This window comes from Podarcis gaigeae, assembly GCF_964106915.1.
Source record: "Podarcis gaigeae genome assembly, chromosome: 3".
NCBI lineage: Eukaryota > Metazoa > Chordata > Lepidosauria > Squamata > Lacertidae > Podarcis > Podarcis gaigeae.
The window spans coordinates 93,333,261-93,354,187 of NC_139680.1; the positions used below are offsets into that span (position 1 = coordinate 93,333,261).

The 20,927-nt window shown below is 42.7% G+C and overlaps 1 long non-coding RNA gene across 1 annotated transcript; it reads right to left on the reverse strand.

Moving 5' to 3' along the window:
• Positions 1-13,118: 13,118 nt before the first annotated feature.
• LOC310842154 lies at positions 13,119-20,441 on the reverse strand. Its single transcript, XR_014562940.1, has 3 exons — positions 20,272-20,441; positions 13,992-14,110; positions 13,119-13,248 (listed from the first exon to the last, which is right to left on the reverse strand). It is a non-coding gene; the product is annotated as an uncharacterized lncRNA (long non-coding RNA).
• Positions 20,442-20,927: the final 486 nt, after the last annotated feature.

Genomic DNA, 20,927 nt, shown 5'->3' on the forward strand with positions numbered 1-20,927 from the left:
TATACCCAATTGCAATTCAATGTATTCCTGTTATGTTTTATGATTTTCCTGATATTGTAAGTGAGCCGGAACTGGTCTGTGACCATAATAATAAAATTCATTCATTCATTCAGCTTCACTTGCCAATTCCATTGTTGTTGTTGTTGTTTAAGAAGATTGGCAGATTTTACCACACCATTAACAAAATGAAGGCAGTTGCCATGTTGCTTTTATTCCACTAATGTTAACTTCTCAGGTTCTCTGTAACCTTGAAACTTCGGCAAATCCACTCTGTGAAGTGGCTCATTTGATTCACCAGGAATGCATAAGCTAATGCTGTTTCCTTTCCCTGCCCATCGATTCCATGGGTTGGGGCATCAGGCCTCAGTTCTTGTCTTGCAGTTTCTCCACCCTGTCTGCCTTTCCTTCCTGCCTGATGCCTTGCCCCCCGACGGCCAAGGATCCCTCTGGCCCCATGCATCCTGACTCACAGGAGTTTGGGTCTGACTCATCCGAGGCCACATTCCCAATTTGGCTTGGGATTTCCAGTGTACAGCCCTCCTATACAGGCCCTTGCCATTTGTGACTATTTTAAACTCTTATTTTGCAGGCAGGGGAGAAGCTTCTTCATCACTCTGACAAATCAGCAGACCAAGGTAGTTTCTTGTGGCACCATTTATATAAGAGGAATGGTTAAGGCAATTGGAGTGGAAGGCTTTGTAGATTGTAGGAGGTCTTAGGGCATCCTTCTGGAGGAATATGTTGAAGCAGAAGTCATTCCAAAAGGCAGATCTTTGATCTTCAGAAGTATTTTTACGAGCCCCTGGCCTATTTCTGGCAGAGATGAGCTAGCTGTAATCAGAAAGGAAAACTGTTAGACACATGAAAATCACTGAAAGCTTAGCTGTGGGTACCAGCCAGTTTCTCTGATCACAACACAAAGATAAACCTACAGATCTGGGTGGATTACAGTGTGGGGGTGAGAGGGATGGACTTATTCTTTGCAAAGTCCCCTCTTCTCTGCACCAAAGTCACTTGGTACACAATTCCAATGCCACAGGTCAGAAGAAAGTCTCTAGCTTGGTCGTGCGCACTGTTAGTATCAGAAAGAATCTGCCCCTTCTTTATCAGTTCAGTTGGTGGTTCATTGGGTGCAATCCCAAGGACTCCATGAAAGAGATTCACACGAGAGTCAGTGGTCACTGCCGGAAACATGATTAGACACAGAAGCAGTAATGCATAGATCTACTCTGGAATCTGGACTAGGGAAGGAAAGGTTTGGTCTGTGTCAGTTTTAAAATTCACAGTTCTACTCAGTAAGGGTAGAGCATCTTCTTCCAATGCAGATGGTCCCAGGTTCAATTCCTGTCTGGGAAGGGCTTGGAATGTCTCCATTCTGAAACCCCAGAGAGCTACTTTAAGCAGTACAGACAATATTGAGCTTGAAAGACCAATGGTCTGGCTTGGTATAAGCTCCCTGTGTTCCTGTAGATGTCCTTCCCTTCCCTAACCCTAATCTGTTTTGTTTTGTTTTTTGATCTGCAGAAAGAATGTATTCAAATATATATTTAACTACCGTATTGGCCCAAATATAAGCCACACTTTTTTTTCCTCTTCAAATTCCGACTGTAAAAAGTTAAAGTGCGGCTTATATTCAGAACAGAGTGCTGCGCGCCTGCCTCCCGGCACTACCGCCCTGAATGGGGGTTGGGGTCAGCTCTGGCTCGGGGAAATAGTGCAGGGAGGCGGGTGCACAGTGTGCTCAGAACCGAGGGTCAGCGCCGGTTTGGGGAGCAGGGCACTGAACGCCGGCTGCCCCCTGCCCCTGTTCAGGGTGGTAGTGCTGGGAGGCAGGCCACACCTGCAAATAAGCCTTGAATTTTAAAGGTGCGGCTTATTTGCGGGCCAATATGGTACAATTTTATCACACACACACACACACTTTACTACAATGTATGCAAAACACATTTTATCTTAAATACATTTTAATAATTTTTTTGAGCTGAGAGTTGCAGCATAACACTCGGAGAACTGCAAACTCCAAAGACCCGTTATGTTTTCCCGGGGCTGGTCCACCCATTAGGAAGGGTGAGGCCACTGCTTCAGACAGCAGAAGCCCCTGAGGCAGCATCTCCATGGATGGCCTGATGCCTCTGCTAGCGGTGGTGAAATGGTACTGAAATGGGCGCTGATTTGGGGCAAGATCACATCTATTTTGGACGAGATTTCATCCAGAATTGGTGAATTTGAATGTGCTTTTTTCGGGGGGGGGGGGGATGCAGGGGTACACATACCCCTAAACATTTTGTGAATCTAAGTTTGGCCTCATTGCGGGGCAGTATTTCAATATGAGTAGAAAAATGAGAGTACCTGAAAACATTCCCTCCCCCCCAAAAAAGCACTGAATGCAGGTAAAGTAAATGCAGTGACAGTTCACATCAGCATTATAATGCAGTCCTCTTAGCGGTGCTGAGCAAAGAAACAAAACCCAGTGTCTGTTGATTATTCCCCTCTGGAAACTGCAAATGAAAATGTATTCCAGAATCTTCTAAGACGTTGTAGAGGCATATTCCAAGGCATATTGTGGGTATGCTTGCAATTCTCAGCCATGTCTGAAGATTTACAAGATCTACACACAACTTATGCAATTTTCCCAATAGGTTTAATTAATTAATTCCTTCCTTTCTAACAATAAATAAATAAATAAATAAATAAATAAATAAATAAATAAATAAGCAAAGTGTTAACCTTGGGTTAATTACTTAATTTGTTCCAGAGGTCCGTACTTAACCTGAAACTGTTCTTAACCTGAAGCACCACTTTAGCTAATGGGGCCTCCTGCTGCTGCCGTGCCGCCGGAGCACGATTTCTGTTCTCATCCTGAAGCAAAGTTCTTAACCTGAAGCACTATTTATGGGTTAGCAGAGTCTGTAACCTGAAGTGCATGTAACCTGAAGCGTATGTAACCCGAGGTACCACTGTAATGAAATGGAAGGTGCCAACAAGACTCAGCTTTAACATAAATTGGGAGAGGCAGAATTAAGGTATGGTACTAGGTCCATAATGTCCTATCAATGTGCAGGAATGGAAGCAATTACTAGATAGTTCTAAAATGACCGTGATTTAGCTTGTTTTCTCTCTCTTTTTTGGAAAAAATCTAAATCACTATGATAAGAATGCCCCCACAATCTTTTATATTGGTGGTGTGTTGACTTTTATTCTCTTTCTTTTAATTTCCAAAGCAGGGGACTGAACACTAGTTTATTTTGGTTACTTACTCAGAGTACTTTGTGGAGTTGTGGAAGCATAACTCTCAAAGATCCTGATATCCTTGTTAAAACATCTCAAAAACCTACATGTCCAGAATGATTATTTTTTGTTTAAAGTATTATGTTATTCTCCCCCCCCCCGCCTCCTGTTAAAGGAATTTGTGGACAGATGGGTCAGCTAGCCCAACAGCCATTTCAAAGAGCAGGACTGGCCCAAGACACAGCAACCCCTGATGGCTAAGTTGGTAGAGCATGAGACTCTTAATCTCGGGTTGTGGGTTTGAGCCCCATGTTGGGCAAAAGATTCTTGCATTGCAAGGGGTTGGACCAGATGATCTTCATAGTCCCTTCCAATTGTATGATTCTATGAAAAACGTTTGCTGTCTGAGAGGAAGAAAAAAGATACCGAGGAGGCTCTCTGCCTGGTTCCCTGTAATTTCACTTCTTGCAGACAGGGAACCACCAGAAGGCCCTCGGAGCTGGACCCTCAGTGTCCAGGCTGAATGATGGGGGTGGAGATGCTCCTTCATGTATATGGGGCCAAAGCCATGGAGGGCTTTAGCACCAACACTTTGAATTGTGCTTGGAAACGTACTGGGAGCCAATATAGGTCTTTTAGGACTCGTGTAATGTAGTCCTGGCGGCCTAGTCACTACAAAAGCAGATCAGAATGGCAGTTGAATCTTACTTCAAAGTCTGGCCAGATCTGCAATACAGTTCCCAGGTTTCGTGTGTGTGTGTGTGTGTGTGTGTGTGTGTGTGTGTGTGTGAAGGAGCCATGAATGTTGAAATGTTGTGAATGCTTTAAATGTATGGCTTGGATGTGGCCACAAACACTTGTGATAGAACAACATCCTTCACTGCATTTGGGAGAAGCAGGCTAGCTTAGAGGACACACATTGCTCTCTTCCTGAGAAGAGGGGAGTAGCGGGGGGGGGGGGTCAGTAAGGAAGGTATGGGGTGCCTCCACTGCGACCCTATTCTGCCTAATGGCAGGACCAGCTTGACAGTGCCCTTACCCTTTCATCTGTTCCTAGGTTTGCCTAGAGATGGTGGTATTAGCCTGAGACGACAATAACGCTGCCAAGGAAGACATCATACTGACATCCCCCCCCCCCCGCACGAACGAGCAGTGTGGCAAGGCCTTGGCAGCTATGACACATATTATGTAATCAGATTGCAGATGTGTGTGAATTAGTTTAAAACTTTTATTGGGGTTTTTTATTAGACCATGGTACAGTCCCAGCCTCTTTAGCCGTTGCCAACGTAGCCAGTTAATAGTGAATTAAGAGTACCTAATGCTTAAACTATTCTACGCTTCAGGGGCAAAATCCCTGAGAAGTAATATTTGAGATGCTTTCGAATCCAGGCTCTGCTAATCGGGACATTTAGGAGAGGAGAACAATGGAATTTCAGCTTCTTTGGAACAGATGTATAGTATCAGCATGGGAAATATTGGAATTATCTTTCTCCACTTGGCTCTAAATCATTGCTTTCTAAGCCATTCCTTCGGTAATAATCCAATCATGTCCCCCTCTGTTTTATTAAAGTGTTGTATGCAAGTTAATTTAATGAGCAACTGTGGCCTGTGAGGCCCTCTCTCTATAATTCAACATGTGTACAACATTGTGAATGTACTTAACACTTAGTTATTAATGTGCGTGGCTGTTGCCGTGGTAAAAAGACAGCGCTGTGGAGCAATAGCTTAAGCATCTCCATGGGATTACACAAAATAAATGAGAGGGGATGATCTAGGTTCAACTCCTGGCTCGGCTGTAGGTTTACTGAGTGAGGAGTTCACATTTGTTAGGTTTCGGGGCTCAGTCTGTAAAATGGATCTAACCGGTCTGGCTCTTTCTCTGCCAGTGGGTGAGACAATCTGGAGCATGGTGTCCAGGCACTCTGAAACACTTTGGGGTCGTGAAGCTGCTTCCATGCATAGCAAGTTGCTGCAACACATTTCCTTGCCAACCAGAGCAACTTCTACCAATTGTGGAATAGGTATCCTTTAGATGTGATTTTTAGCACCACTTTTCTGCTTCTGTGGCTAGCAGGAAGCACATGAATACAGTCGTCGTTGTCGCTTAAAATAATAGTAATAATAATGTGCTCTCAGTTGCACCAGTAAAGACAAATGTCAGGCTTCTTCAATGTTGTTTCATTTAACCATTTAACAATCAGTATTAATAATTCCTTTAACATGCTTGTGTTCTGTGCTAGCTGCCTCACACATAATTTGCTCCCTCCTGCCTGAGGTCCACCCTACTGAGTAAATCTCCCAGAGGGTTCCCATCCATAAAAAAACAAGAGAAATTTAAGTAATAGCTGCAGTAGCAGCAACAACAATTTAATTAATATACCATTTAATGTCAAAATAGGCTTCTAAGCCATTTACAAAACCAATCACACAAGCACAAACATGTAAATATCCATAATTAAAAGATGGGTAGGGAGAATCCCACTCAAACATTATAATATAAACACCCTTAACTGAAATATGCAATAGAACAATCCCATTAAAACAATACAGCAGTTAAAACTGGAGACTCAGGACGAGAGATCAATGCCTGCTCAAGCAAGTGTGTCTTAACAAGCCATCAGAATGCCAATACAGAAGGGGCCTCTTGGATTTCAGCAGGAAGCGCATCCCATAACATCAGGTCATGGCATTGCTCATTGGGCTCTGTTTGTTGATTGTAATACTCTTATATATATAGACGAACTAACCATATTTCAGATTTTAATAATACAGAGCGTGTGCACGTGCACACGGTGCCTTATCCAAACTACTGTGGTTCAGCACTGGGAAATTCAATGAACATTTGTTGGCCAAGTTTGGATTCAAATCCATGTCATTTCAAGTGCAGAACCAGGAAATCGCACTCAAAAGTCCAATCCTACACGTCCCGTGCCTTCAGTAGGATTTACACCCAAGTTCATGTGGGAAGGATTGTAGTCCATAGCTGCAATTCTAGTAATATGTATATGGAAGTAATCTCCATTGGACTCAGGCACAGATACTGGAGAGTGGGGAGGGATCACAAGGTATTGGAGGACAAAGGTGTGTGGGCCAACTGGCCTGCTGCTCTCAGGTACACTGGAGAAAACTGTTGTCACCAGGTAAGATTCAACTGTGGCCAATCAGCTTTCGTACATGGAATTAGAGTGTGTGGGCAGTACCAGATTCTTCTTCACCTCAGGCTATCAAATATCTTGGCCAGTCCTGAGATTTACTTCTGCGATATGCAGATCATAGAGTAGGCATGGTGCAAAATCGAACCATTGTCATTTCCTAGGTGGGCCTTCAGAGTTTATGCAGGAACTGGCTTGCAGACCTCCAAGACCCTAACTGCATAATTTGGGGTTTGGACTGTTGGCATTAATCCAAATAACTTATCTTAACTGGACTGTGGATCAGGCTGGAATAGGGTAACCAGAGAACCAATTCTAAATGTTTGCTTTGAGGTTTCCTAGAATGAATGATAACTTCTCGGCATTGACATCTGATCACGGAGCTTACCTACTCAAATAAACTAACAATAAGGCAGTCTGTTTTTCTTTAATTATAGTTTTGCCTTGGAAAGAGCAACCCTAGCAGTGGTTCTCTCATGAACAATTCCATCCTTTCCACATGGAAGAATCAAATATCCCTCAAAGCATTTGGGTGTGTGTTTTTTAAAAAAGAACTCTGAACAAAATGCAGATACCGTTTCTGGAGTTATAGAGTTACACAAAGTGTTGTTTCAGTATGAAGCCTGCTCTTAGATATCAAGGCCAATATACTAATCTGAATTTAAGTTCCTTCTCCCACAGGGGTGGCTAACCTGTTGTTCGCCATATACAGTCGGACTGCAGTTCTTGTCCTCCCTCTGCCAGAGACCCTCCAGTCACAGGCAAGGTGGTGTTCCGATATCATATCAGGGAGCAAGTATTCTCCTTCCACAGCACAGGAAAACCAGCTCCAAAAAATTGCTCCTTGATAGGACTTGCCCCTTCCAGCACAACTCATGCAACTGCTCTCAAAGCTGAGACAATTACGCTTGTCTTCGCAGGTAACTTTTAACAATTCACTCACTATTTGTGAACTTTAACCACTCATATTCTTTATTGATTTCAGTGAAAATAAAGCGATGTAATTCAGAACTCCAAAATCTGGAGAGAAAATTGAAGGATTTCTGACACACTTCTACAGCCACATTGACTGTTAGGGGCAAAGTAGTGTCAGCTTACTATGTTGGTACAACAAAACACATTGTGCATATTTATGCTAGCCCATAGATTCATCGCTAACCAATTGGACTTATGGCCTCAAGGGTTAATAACAATATGCTGGTTATACTGCTGTATCCCTACTTATCCCTGGGCAACCAAATACAGTTTGAATAAAGCTGTCTTACGTCACTACTGGAATATGGGCAGGTTCAGGCTTTGGTGGGTCCCTAGAGTTTAGGGAACCTGATTTGTGGAGTTGATTTAGTATATCGATAGTCAACATAAAAGAGTGTTCCCAGTCAGTTCTAAAAGTCATGGTGGAACATGAACTCAGTCCTGCACACTTATCTGGAGGAATAGCAGCTCTTAAAATTAGGCTATATATATTTGAAAAGAAAGAAACTTGTATAGATTTCTAGTGTACAAAATATAAAAGTAATAAGTGGATGCGGGCGGCGGGGGGACTCCTTTGAGTCTTTTACCATAATATTGATTTTATATGTCAGTTTTTCTTTAACATCCAATTTCTGGACTGTTTTATTGAAACTTCAACAGACAGTAGCTTATTTTTCCACAGACGTAAGCACCTGAGATTCTTGGCAGATCAACTTAAGAGCAGTAAAATGTCCTATAAAATGTAACTTTAGCTTAGAACATACAGATTGTTTATAGAATATATTCCAACATTTGCTTTTTCAAGAGCAAATTCTCTTTCTTGGCAAATATATACATATCGGTTCCATTATAATGAGTAACTGAAAAATGATCAGCTGATTAATCCAAATAAACAGAAATATTTCCTCTGGCCTATGCATTTGGCTTCATAGATATCTTTACTTCCCACAGAAAGTTCAGTGTATACCATAACCAAAACATTCTCAAAACCCTTAAAGGGTTTAGCAGGGTTTTTAAAATCTTATAATCACTTTGAAAATGAGGGCGAATCACAAATAAACACAGGAAATTCTGTAATTGTTTTCCTCTTGTTTGATTTTTCAGAACGCAGCAAAAAAAGATTACAGTTCCATGAACATCATCACACCCTGTGACAAAAGAAGTGGAGTAATCTTCCCATCTAAATAAAGCAAATACGCACAGTGTTCCTCAGCCAGATATGACTGAATCAAAGATGTCTATGTATTACATTTATCTTCCACAAAGAAAAAAACTTTGACAACCTAAATAACACATTTTTCTATAATAACAGTTTTTAAAGGAATAATTGGGTAAAGATCTTTTCAAACTGTCGCAAAATTACTCTATGAAAAAGCTATGCCCACCAGAAAGTGAAATAAACATCAGCAAGATGTAAGGCCGGCCCACCCATGAGGCAACATGAGGAAGTTGCCTCTGGCGGCAGATCTGGGCAAGGAAGAGGCGGCAACAAAGAGGACAAACTGGTGCAAACAAGGCAGCCTCAGCAGCAGGCATGTGCAGAAACGGAGGTGGTGGCAAAGGGGAAAGCATTTTCAGTTTTGCCTGTAGTGGCAAAATGTCCTGGACTGGTGAATAGTTTGACCAAAATAATGGGTTGGTTGTTTTTTAAATGAGGAAGGTACAGCTAGATGTGAATAAAACTTTTGCCTTCATGTAAATAGGCATGCCTGTTGTTTTTGTCCATAGAGTTTTCTTGGCAGGGATACTGGAGTGGCTTGCCGGTTCCTGCTCCAGGTGGATCACATTTAGTCTAAACTCTTAGCTATGACCTGTCTGTCTTGGGTGGCCCTGCATCATAAGCTCATAGCTTCTCTGAGTTTTTCAAGCCCCTTCACCATGACAAGGCAGTGATCACCTTGCCGACAAAGCTCCGTATAGTTAAAGCTATGGTTTTCCCAGTAGTGATGTATGGAAGTGAGAGTTGGACCATAAAGAAGGCTGATCGTTGAAGAATTGATGCTTTTGAATTATGGTGCTGGAGGAGACTCTTGAAAGTCCCGTGGACTGCAAGAAGACCAAACCTATCCATTCTTAATGAAATCAGCCCTCAGTGCTCACTGGAAGGACAGATCCTGAAGCTGAGGCTCCAATGCTTTGGCCACCTCATGAGAAGAGAAGACTCCCTGGAAAGGACCCTGATGTTGGGAAAGATGGAGGGCACAAGGAGAAGGGGACCACAGAGGACCAGACAGTTGGACAGTGTTCTTGAAGCTACCAACACGAGTTTGACCAAACTGCGGGAGGCAGTGGAAGACAGGAGTGCTTGGCGTGCTCTGGTCCATGGGACATGACTAAACGACTAAATAGGCATGCTCAAACCGATATATGCACTGATGAAAAACTGTGTAATTGATCAGTATATATGTGTAGGAATAAAGTGAGTTAAGCCATTAATGTGCATAAGAAGTGGCTGTTGATGCAAATTCATCACCTCTGGTTGACTGCTTCTAAACTAGATTAAGAACATGTTTCTTAGGAGAGTAGACACATTTACCACAGAATGTGCATATTGTCCAGAGAATAAACAAAATTGTAGTTTCCCAAGCTAGAGAATGTGTCTACTTTCCAGAGAATGTGGATATTTTCCTTCTCCTGGGGAGATGATGTATACAATGGTTATGATATATGATGAGTGCTTGTTATGCACATTAACCATACAATTCACATTGCCCCTAACATGCATACCTCAATATTGCCAGCATTCTTAGTCTTACACATTTCACAATTCTCCTATATGACTTCTACTCAGTTTCCAATTATTTCTATTAGAGGGAGAAACATTGACTTATTACTCAATACCAGGAATCAGTCAGATCTTAACAAAATGTTATACTTTGGATAGGCTACCAAGGTATACAAAAGGTCCAGTCTGTGCCTCACATTAGCTTTTTTATCCAGCTTGAGGTTTCATAGTCTTGGACTAAAGAAAACAGGAAACCGACAATTGTTATATCAGTTTATGAGCCAACGCTGGAAGACACACGACAAAAGATATGGCCATGTAGACAACCTGAGAAAGTTGTGGTATTTCCGAAACTGCCTTTCTTAGAACCAGTTGTTGGGGTGGCAGCCCTCCCTGAAAACAAACAGCTTTCCAGGGCCCATAATTGCATCCATAGATACATGGATGGAAAAAGTTCTGCTGGAACAAGAAGTCCATCTTGCCAATGACTAAGTAGGTGATAAGTAAAGATTCCTACAAGAACAATCTGTTTGATGGCAAAGAAGGCAAACTAGGCAACATTCCTTTAGAAAGAGAGCATACTCAAAGTTGAATTGTGATGATTTTTAAAATAATAAAAAAGCCCCTTTCCTAACAAGTTGTTAGGTCAGCGAAGCTCCATACCGAATGTGGGAATTGCAACGGCTGTGTGTTAAGATGGAGGATGATTTAATTTGGTCCACAGTTTTAAGAGAACTCACTACATCATACCTATTGGACTTCTACACAGATCAGAACATAATTATCCTTTGGTTTCACACTTATCTGAAATTTGCAATACAGTTCTCTGAACAAAAAATGTACAAAAATGTGTGAACAGGTGCATATTTCAGGATGAAATACCTTTATAAGCACACACATGGTGATAATATACATATCTATAAAAGTATTTTGTGATTTAAGTATTGATTTAAATATGGATTCTCATATACCGGTAGATCTTTTTGTGTACCTAGAATGTAGACTTCCATAGAAAAGGTAAGTGTTACCTCAGTTTCTTTTGCCACTGGCCCACTGGCAGATGAGAGAATCCAGTCCTTAGCACACTGAAGAAAGTCTCCCACTCCCTGGTTTAATTTATTTTAGGAATTGCTTGTGATTTTGCTAACCATTGTTTTCAATATATGGCATTTTATTGAAATTGTGTTTTATAGCTTTGTATATTATGTTAGCTGTCTTAGCAAGGCTTTTGGCTCTGAAAGGCAGCACGTTTTAAAATTAAATTAAATTAAATTAAAAACCTCCGTTTGCCAGCAAATGCTCATTCAACAGGCTCCCCGAGAAGTGTGCTTGTGTGAAGTATGTGTTTTCAAATACCAGTTTGTCACATACAAACTTTACAGTCAAGGGCATATTTTTAAAAAATCCAATATGGGCCTAAATGTTTTAACAACAACAACAACAACCATGTAACTAATGCACTGATCTGGTGTACCTTTTTGGTTGCTGTGTGCTCTCCCATCCAGGAAGATTTCACTTTAATGAATGGCACCGATGTCGCACAAAATACAGCTGTGGAATTCTCTGCCACAAGGTGTAGTGATGATTGAGGCATAGGGGTGTATGCAGTGCCACCAACTTGAATGACTTTAAAGGGGTTATTGACCCATTCACAGAGGATAAGCATATTAATGGCCCCTAGCAATGATGGTTTATAGATGCCCACCAGTATCAGAAACTATTGCACTTATTTGCTATTGTGCTTATATCCTGCCTGTAAGTTTCCCATGGGCATCTAGTGAGCCAGTGTGATGACAGAATGCCGAACTAGGTGTGCCTTTGTAGCAGCAGGGCTGTTGCATTCTTTAATTCAAGTAACTGGAGGGATGAAACACTGTTTCTTATTTATTATTGCATGGTAATCAAAACTTTAAATGACATGGCAGGGGTCTGTGTCTTTTGAGCTGTTTAGTTCTGGTTGGTTGGTTGGTTGGTTAGCTAGCTAGGAAACAAACAAAACAAACAAAAAAGAGTTCCTACACAGCATGGAAAAAACATTACCCTACAAGGTAATTTAGTATGTCATTCACTGATACCCCTTTGTAAATTGCCGTCAATCGGCCGTATGTCCATTCTCTGTTGGAAATGGATCCAAAAGGTCTGTATTGCATATACATAGATGGGAAAGCCACAGCGATTAACTACACCCATGCTTCATTGGTTCCCTTTTGGAAACCGCTCATCAAACCACCGTCGGAATGGGTGTGTCATGTGTATTGTGGAGATACAGTGTGGACAGAGAGGAAGGAGAGACGCACAATTATCCCTTTACGCTGAGAAAGCTAATCCAACAGCCTTGACCAAGAACCAGGATGTTCCCATGTATGTTGTCATAGTATCTAGTAGCTTATACAACAACAAGAAGAAAACTAAAGTGACCGCAAAATCTACCAATCTGTGCAAAGACCTAATTAGTACCTTCAAATAAATCACCGTGTAGGCCTGGATGTCATGCTCCAGAGTAATTCAGAATTTTAACTTTGGCTGCAGCCTTCAAGCGTCTCCCTCTAAGGACTTAGGCTGTAGTCTTATAATACTTACCTGAGACTCGATGAGCAAGCCTCATTGGAGTCAGTGGGACTTATTTTTGAGTAATTCAAAGGACTGAGTGTAAGGGACTTGGAGATAGTGTGCATATAGCCCCAGGCTGAATGTCCAGCAATTAAGCAGCTCTTGGAAGGACCTCTGCCTCGAACGCTACAGGGCTGTGGAGCCTCTTTTCTTTTGAGGGCTGTGTCCCTTGTTGGGGTGACCTTTCAGAGGCTGCATGCTAGCAGGAAGCAGGGCCACCCATTTTTTTCCTCTTTCAGCCCTCCTTCTTTCCCTCTTTATCCATCTTACCATTCCTCTTCCACACAATGACCAGGTACTAGGTACAATTAGGTACTCTTCCGTATCCTTGGTGAGGTGGTGATGGAGAAACCAAGAGCTAAAAATACCTTTCAAAACACACACTCACAAAACACTGCATACCACTGTTTGTTTCTTTCATCCTTAATACAGAGAACTGACTTTATGGATTAGACTCTTAAAAAGCATATTGTGATTGGATCAAACAATATTTTCATATTCTGCTCTTCAAAGGCCTGCTCTCGGCCTCAGTTCCACATGACAGGATTTTATCTGGCACTATAATGAAAACCAAAAGAAAGGAAGAAATCAAGAAAGAAAGAAATCACTGGGAATGAATAATGCGAACTGATTCTTCCCCCCGCCACCCAGTCTTCTCGCTGCTCCAAGGGCTGAATGCTGAAGAACTCAAAGAAAACATAGCCAGAGTCTCAGGAGATGCTGTCTCAACAACGCCTCCTTCTGTTGGCGCATTGCAGTATCTGTTTAACTAATCAGGGGGAAATTTATCATACAGGATTTGGTGGGGTTGTTTGTGGAGTCTCTAAGCACAATAGTGCTGGATGTTCAGATGTCATCTGTGTGCCTATGGAGATGAAACACCACAGCTGGTATAAAAACAAAGAGGTGCCAAAAACTGGATTTCAAAATAGAGGACTATCTTAGAAGAATGCAATTTTTAATGATTCACAGTGTGTGTGTGTGTGTGTGTGTGTGAGAGAGAGAGAGAGAGAGAGAGAGAGAGAGAGAGAGAGAAAGAGAGAGAGATGTATTTTTCATGACCGGATAAGCCAGTGCAAAACACACACACACACACCTGCCACAATAACACAGCTACATGCGGTAACGTCAAATGGCTATTGAGCATTTATCCAAATCTCTGGAAAGGGTGTGATATTTTTTCAGGCAGCTGAACAACCATAGTAACGAATTCCTCTTACATCATATGTTAGGATGACATATTTTGGCAAGTTTGCATATTTGTTTTGGGTTTTTGTTTTTGTTTTGCACGGAAATCTTACCATGAGGTGATGAATAAAAATTATCCTTCTGTGGCTACTCATTCTTATAAACTGCATGTAGAGAAAATGAGACACAGTCTTGAAAAAGATGCTGGCTTGAGAGCCTCCTGGAGTGGAATCTGGGGGGAAATGAAGAGGGGAAGTTATCTATTGGGTTTCCTACATTCCACCCCACTCTTCCAACAGTCCGTCATTTGCTAAAGAAAAGAAAGGAAAGGGTTATGCTGACATAATTCTCATATGAATTCTACAGGGCAAAGTATTTCTTGGAAAGTGTTTGTATTTCCTCCAGCAGCAACCTCTGGGTACCACCTCACTCTTCAGCTCAGGGCCTCTCAGTCTTTCTACCCCCAGGACTCACTTGAGATGACTGAAAATTGTGTGGAGGCTCACCAGTCCCAAAATGGCAGTGCAGGGGCAGCACCAGTTATGGAAAAGGTGGCGGATGGAGGCAAAGTTTGGTATAATCAGCTGGCAATTACTGATGTCACCTTCTGCTGATATCTAATCCATTTTCAGAAATTGCTAAATTCTTCCTCACAGTGTTTCCCCCATGGCGAGGAGCTCCATCACTCATCATCCCACAAGCTAAGTCAAGACATTTGCTCTGGAGATATTGTGGCTCAGTTTTTACTGGTGATTACATTTTCTTTTATATTTTTCCCTTCCCTGTGTCTCTCAAATAATTTTTGCACAGCTCTATATTTTTATTCCATTCTTCTTTCACGCTCAGCTTGCAGCTAATTCTGCCTTCCCACCAGACCCTACAGTCCTTCATTGCTGGTCTTTTGAAATTCGCTTCTTACTCCTCTGACAGATCCTCCCTCTTATCTTTGCACTTTCTATTACCAGTTATTTATTTATGCATTATTAATTATTATCAATAAATATTAGCTTTTTATCTCACTTTTCAATTTCATTGTTCTGTATGGGACAATGGCAATAAAGATTATCGTACTTTCCAATTATCTTTAGTGCCTCCTGTGACCTTTCCTCATCTACTCCCACAAAATCTCTGTCTCCTGGGCAGTTTTAGTCAGCATGCATGGAGATGCTGGTGTCGGCACTGGCCCAACGGAACGGTTATGGCACAGGTACTGTAGCGGGCAGGGCACTGAGGCCCACTGGTGAGTCGTGGGCCACTGTTTGAGGAATACCATATTGGCCTGAAAAGGCCTCACTTTCCCCCCAAATTCTGTTGTTTTTTAAAAATAATATTTATTGCTTTTAAAGGTTACAAAAAAAGAAGAAGAGAGAAAAAGAAAGACAAAAAAGAAGAAAACAAAAGAGGGGAAAAAACAAAAACAATACAATATATAAACAATACAAAACCCAACCCATTAAACTTGACACATAAATAAAGCAAAGCAAAAACAATTTAAAAACATCCCTCCTTTTCCATGCTCTATCCTTCATTCCCTTGTTTCCTCGACCTCCTCACACCTCCCTTTTTGTATCCCACTTCTACTGATTGTTTCAGCAAATCCTTTCCATCTTTCTCTATTTTCTATCATATTATAAATAACATATTTTTTAACCTTATTTCCCATTAAGACTAAATTACTTACATACAGTGGTGCCTCACAAGACGAAATTAATTTGTTCCGCAAGTTTTTCCTTCTTGCGAGTTTTTCTTCTTGTGAAGCACGGTTTCCCATAGAAATGCATTGAAAATCAATCAATGCGTTCCTATGGAAACCACCTTCAGAGCAGGTCCGGGGACAGTCTGTCCCCCGATCTCTTCTGAAGGCTGGGGGGGGGGGACAAGGGCTTTTCTTCCCACCCCCAGCATTTTAAAAACCCCCGGGACAGCGGAGGACTTCTCCGCTGTCCCGGGGCGATTTAAAAGCCCCCGGGAAGGCAGGCAGGGGGGACAAAAACTTTTGCCCCCCGCCCGCCTTCAGAAGAGGTCCAGGACCCCTTCTGAAGGCGGGCGGGGGGCGAAAGTCTTTGCTCCCCCCGTCTGCCTTCAAAAGCCGTCTGGGATAGCGGGAAGCGCTTCCCTGCTATCCCAGACTGCTTTTAAAATGCTGGCAGTGGGGAGCAAAGCCTTTCGGCCCCCGCCGGCCTTCCTGGACCTCTTCTGAAGGCCGGAGGGGGGGGAAAGGCTTTGCTCCCCACCGCCAGCATTTAAAAGAGGTCCCCGGAGAATTCCCTATGGGCTTTCTTCTTGCGAAGCAAGCCCATAGGGAAATTCGTCTTGCGAAGCAACTCGCAAACGGAAAACCCTTTCGTCTTGCGGGTTTTCCGTCTTGCGAGGCATTCGTCTTGCGGGGCACCACTGTATACTTAACTTCTTATAGCATTTCTGCTAAATCCATAAAATATCATTCCACCATTTTTCTAACAGTCATTACTTTTACAATATTTCTAAATATAAACTTTAACTTTTCCAATCTTCTTCCACCATCTCCTCTCCGTGGTTTCGGATTCTGCCAGTCCTTTCCGTCAGTTCCATATAGTCCATCAACCTGGAGATCTTATATCCGAGGCTCTTAACTCTTTTCCAAGTCCCTTCTGCTGATCTTCTTCATATTCTTTAATGCTCAGGAGCAAATCTCGGGAAAACTCCAACCTAACAGTACTTTTATTCCTTCTGAACAGTTCAGCCAAATTTCCATGGTTAAAACTAAAGTCCATAAAGTGTTTCAGGACGTAATTCGGAATTCCTCCAAGTCTAAAGGCCCCCAAAACTTCAGGCTCCTCCAAACCCAAGCCCATGTCCCAAAAGTCAGTCAATCCCTGGATAGAGGGATCTTTCCAACTTTCCTTCTTCGGTCCAAGCCGGGATCCAATCCTCAAAATCTGACTTTTGCTAGATTCAATCATGGAAGACCTCAATTTATAATCACTTTCCCCCCCCAAATTCTGACCATGAAAAGTTTAAGTGTGGCTTATAATCACGACCTTATGGTATGCAGCCCAGGAGCACAGGGCAAAGCGGTGCCCATCCCAAGCGTAGTCCCCCATCCTCTCCCCCAAGGGCAGGAAGGGAGAGAGCAGGAAGGGGAATGGCCGGCGGCAATGCAGTGCGGCTCACCCCGCCCAGTATGCAGCCAGGAGCAGCGAGGAATGGAACGGCTTATATTTGGGTATTTTTTCTTTTTTCTTTTCTCCCCTCCAATTTTAAAGGTGCGGCTTATATTCGAGTGCGGCTTATATTCGGACCGATACGGTACTTGTTCAGTCGATATTTTGACCCCCAGAAGGGGGGGAAGGAAGGCATCAGAAATTCCCTCACACAAGACTTCCTTCCACTCATGTTAACAGTCGATAATCCTCAGATAGAGATTGCTAGAGACCCTGCTTTACATTTTCAAGTATTACAACATTTAAAGTGATAATCAACAAGGAGAATTCAGTGAAATACATATGCTTTTTTTTTTTTTTTACTGCAGGGGGAAGGAGTCCGATTAGAAAATTTGGAAACATAAAGTTCAGATATCTCATACACACTCACAATTGGGGGATGGAGGGATTATAAATCATAGTACATAATATCCAGCACCCAAGCAGATACTTTTAAATAGTGGAAAGGAATGGGCTATGGCATTTAATCTGCAGTATACCAGTCGCTCCAAGTATGACTCATAGCTCAAGTTCAAAGATAAAGATCAAAGAAGGGAAATATTCTTTGTGTGCCCGTGAGGTCAGATACCCACAGCAAACCCCATAAAAGAAGGCAGTGAAAAGAGAGGCCCATATTTTGATTATAGGAATGACACCATTCCTTTAATAATGAATACCTCTCTATTTTGGCAATATGAAATCTGCTACGCGGCACAGATAAAACCTTGGATATCACTATTCTTCAGTGACTTTCCTGCCCACTGATGCTCAATTTGGTCTCCACTCTTACACAGAACTGTTTGTTTTGTTGCACTCTGAAGAAAACAAATGGAAGTTCCCCCCAAGTCCCCCCAAGTGGGATCCTTTCTCATAATTTAAAATGAAGTTCACTCTTCATTTCCTTCTGCAAACATTCATAACCAACATTCCTCTTTTGCAGGAGCACAAAGGCTTGCAGATTCAGCTTTATCTCTGTTTACAATCCAGCCCAGAAACACACTTGGATGCATTTTGCTTGTTTACACTGGTTTTCTTCGGATTAAGTGCTTCATAGGGCAAGCTAGAAGAGTAATTAGTAAATAGCAAAGGTTTTTTGCCCTCATGTCCTGTTTGTGGGCTTCCAATACACATCTGGCTGGCCATTGTGGGTAAGACAGGTTGCTTGATATGTCTTTTGTTTCATTCTGTTGGCTCTTATTTACTTAAGCCCCCTGAGAACGGAGCATGCTCAGAAGCCCCCACAGCCAATGTTGAGGTTAGTTAAGCACCAGTTCATCAAGGCTGTGAGTAGGTTCAATGAGGGAGGGAAGTGACTTGCTCAAGGCCCGAACACAGGCCAATTAGTAGTCTTCTGCATGCTGTTGCACTCCTACTCCCATTGCCCATAGGCATAGCCATCATGGTTTATAGCCAGGGGGATGATGGGAGTTGGAGTCCGGCAACATCTGCACTCACAGTTTAACATGTTCTGAAAGTGGGGGATAGGGTCAGGGAGATGGGTCTGTGGTCCTTTCCCACTCCAGCAAATATTCACCATATACAGCAAAAGAGTTCTCAGATTTTGGACTCAATCTCAGATCTTTATAGCAAAGAGAAAGAATTTTATGGAGGGTAGGAAACTGTTGTTCACTGTTCTGAATACAAATATCCCAAATGCACCCGTGACCCCCCAGATTGCATAATAAAGTCCCTACTGCAGTTTGGTTGAAGGGGGGGGCTAGGGCTGAGGAATTATGCGTTCAGGGGTTTGCCAGTCAGAAGGTCGGCAGTTTGAGACCCCATGACGGGGTGAGCTCCCACTGCTTGGTCCCTGTTCCTGCCCACCTAGCAGTTCAAAAGCACGTCAAAGTGCAAGTAGATAAATAGATACTGCTCTGGCGGGAAGGCTCTGGCGGGAAGGTAAACGGTGTTTCCGTGCACTGCTCTGGTTCTCCAGAAGCGGCTTAGTCATGCTGGCCACATGACCCAGAAGCTCCCTCGGCTAGTAAAGCGAGATAAATGCTACAACCCCAGAGTCGTCCGCGACTGGACCTAATGGTCAGGGGTCCCTTTACCTTTACCTTGAATTGTTGGGGGAATTTCAGTCTTCTCCATGAGAATATTCAGAGAAACCCCCCGCCCATTTTGCCATCTATGAATTTTGTACTCAACTGTAAATCAAGTTTTGATATGGTATAATAGGATTTCAATATTGATCAAGAAAGCCATAGTCTTAGCCCCTACTCCTTCCACTGCTCTCTTAGCCCATGGTTTCCTTCACCCACCAATATGAGCTAAAGGTATGAGTTTGATCACAAATTAAGTGACACAAAATATCTCAGGAGAGAATCTTCTGAGAAAAAAAACTGTTGGATTCCCTGCCATATTTGACAAATTCTCTCCCCCTGCCCCCACTTGATGCATGCATTTGACCACCCACAAATGGTGTGGGAAACTTTTGGAGACAGGTTTTGTTCAGCTCCAGTGACGATACATCACAACACGTAGGGGAAATAAGATATGATGTCTGAGATTCCTTTCCACATCCTGCTTCTCAACCCCTTTTCCTTTTGTGTAGGGATGCAGAACTGGGTCCGGCCAATGAGCTGCATCATTACTTAGCCCATCCTTCACAGTCCGACTTGATAGGTGGGACCAGCCATGTGCCATTCCCCTGACACCAGGTAATGGACACCTGAACAGCTGGTGGGTTGTTACAGTGGCCTCCTCTGAAGGTGGGCTCCCAATGCAAATCAGCTGATCGGCACCAGGAGTGTGCTTTCAAGGCTCTGTTTCAAACCACTTCCTAAAACAGAGCTCCATTTTAGGAAACGCTCTAAAACAGAGCAGGCCCCTTCGAAGGCACCCGTTTGAAGAGGCTCGCTTCGTTTGCATGAACCACGTCTGAAAACGGAGCTTTGAATGCAAACTGATTCATGAAAATGGAGCAAGCCCCTTTTGCCAGTCAGCTGATTGGCACTGGGAGTGTGCCTTCAAAGTGGCTTGCTCCATTTCAAGCCGCTTCTAAAACAAAGCAAGCAAGCCACCCCACCCCCACCCCCCGCAGCTGCCTGGCGCCACAAGGAGCCACACTCACCAAGGAGCCACGTATGACGTTATGGTTTATAGAAACGCTTTTCAATAAATAAATAGCAAAGATAAAACCAACAGGACTTGTAAAAACAACGCTAGGTAACTAAACCATGTGTCCGGATAGGCTTTCTTGACTTACCACAACCATCCATCAAGTGCAGAAACAGATGGGCAAGCCTCTTAAGCTGTAGCTGACTTTCGTTAATGTTTATAATTAAGCCATAAGACTTGACAAGCAGCACATTTCTGAGAGATTATCACACATCTCAGGTGCAGCATGAGGCAGGAGCCAAAAGCCAAGCGACTTCAGCTCCTCAGAAAGTGTGCAATAATCCCTCAGAAATCTATTAACCAGGAGTGCCTCATAGCTATTATGACATGGAAACTTCAAGGTAAAAAGGTCATACCTGTGTTTTTTATGAGGAAATGTTGACGCGTGCATGACATAGCCAGTGACCAATCAAAAACCTTCATTGTTACTCTCCATTCTCAAGTAATTTCATAATAGCTAAATGTTGTAAAGCAACATTCTGTGATCTGCCTGTTAGCAGCTATTTGCTGGGCTAAATTTGTAAAAAGATGTGCATACTTTTCTCTTTCCAAAAACCCCTGTAAGCTAGGATTACATGCAGACATGTGTGTAGAATTAGACTAAGCATAAATAAAAATGCATTAATTCCATTAGGAATTCTCATATTTTTTAAAGTTAAACAAGTACAAGTGGGACCTGCAGCAAAGTGTTGCAGTGTATCCTCGCCTTCACGAGGGAATGCTCCTTCGAGCCAACTGTGCCTC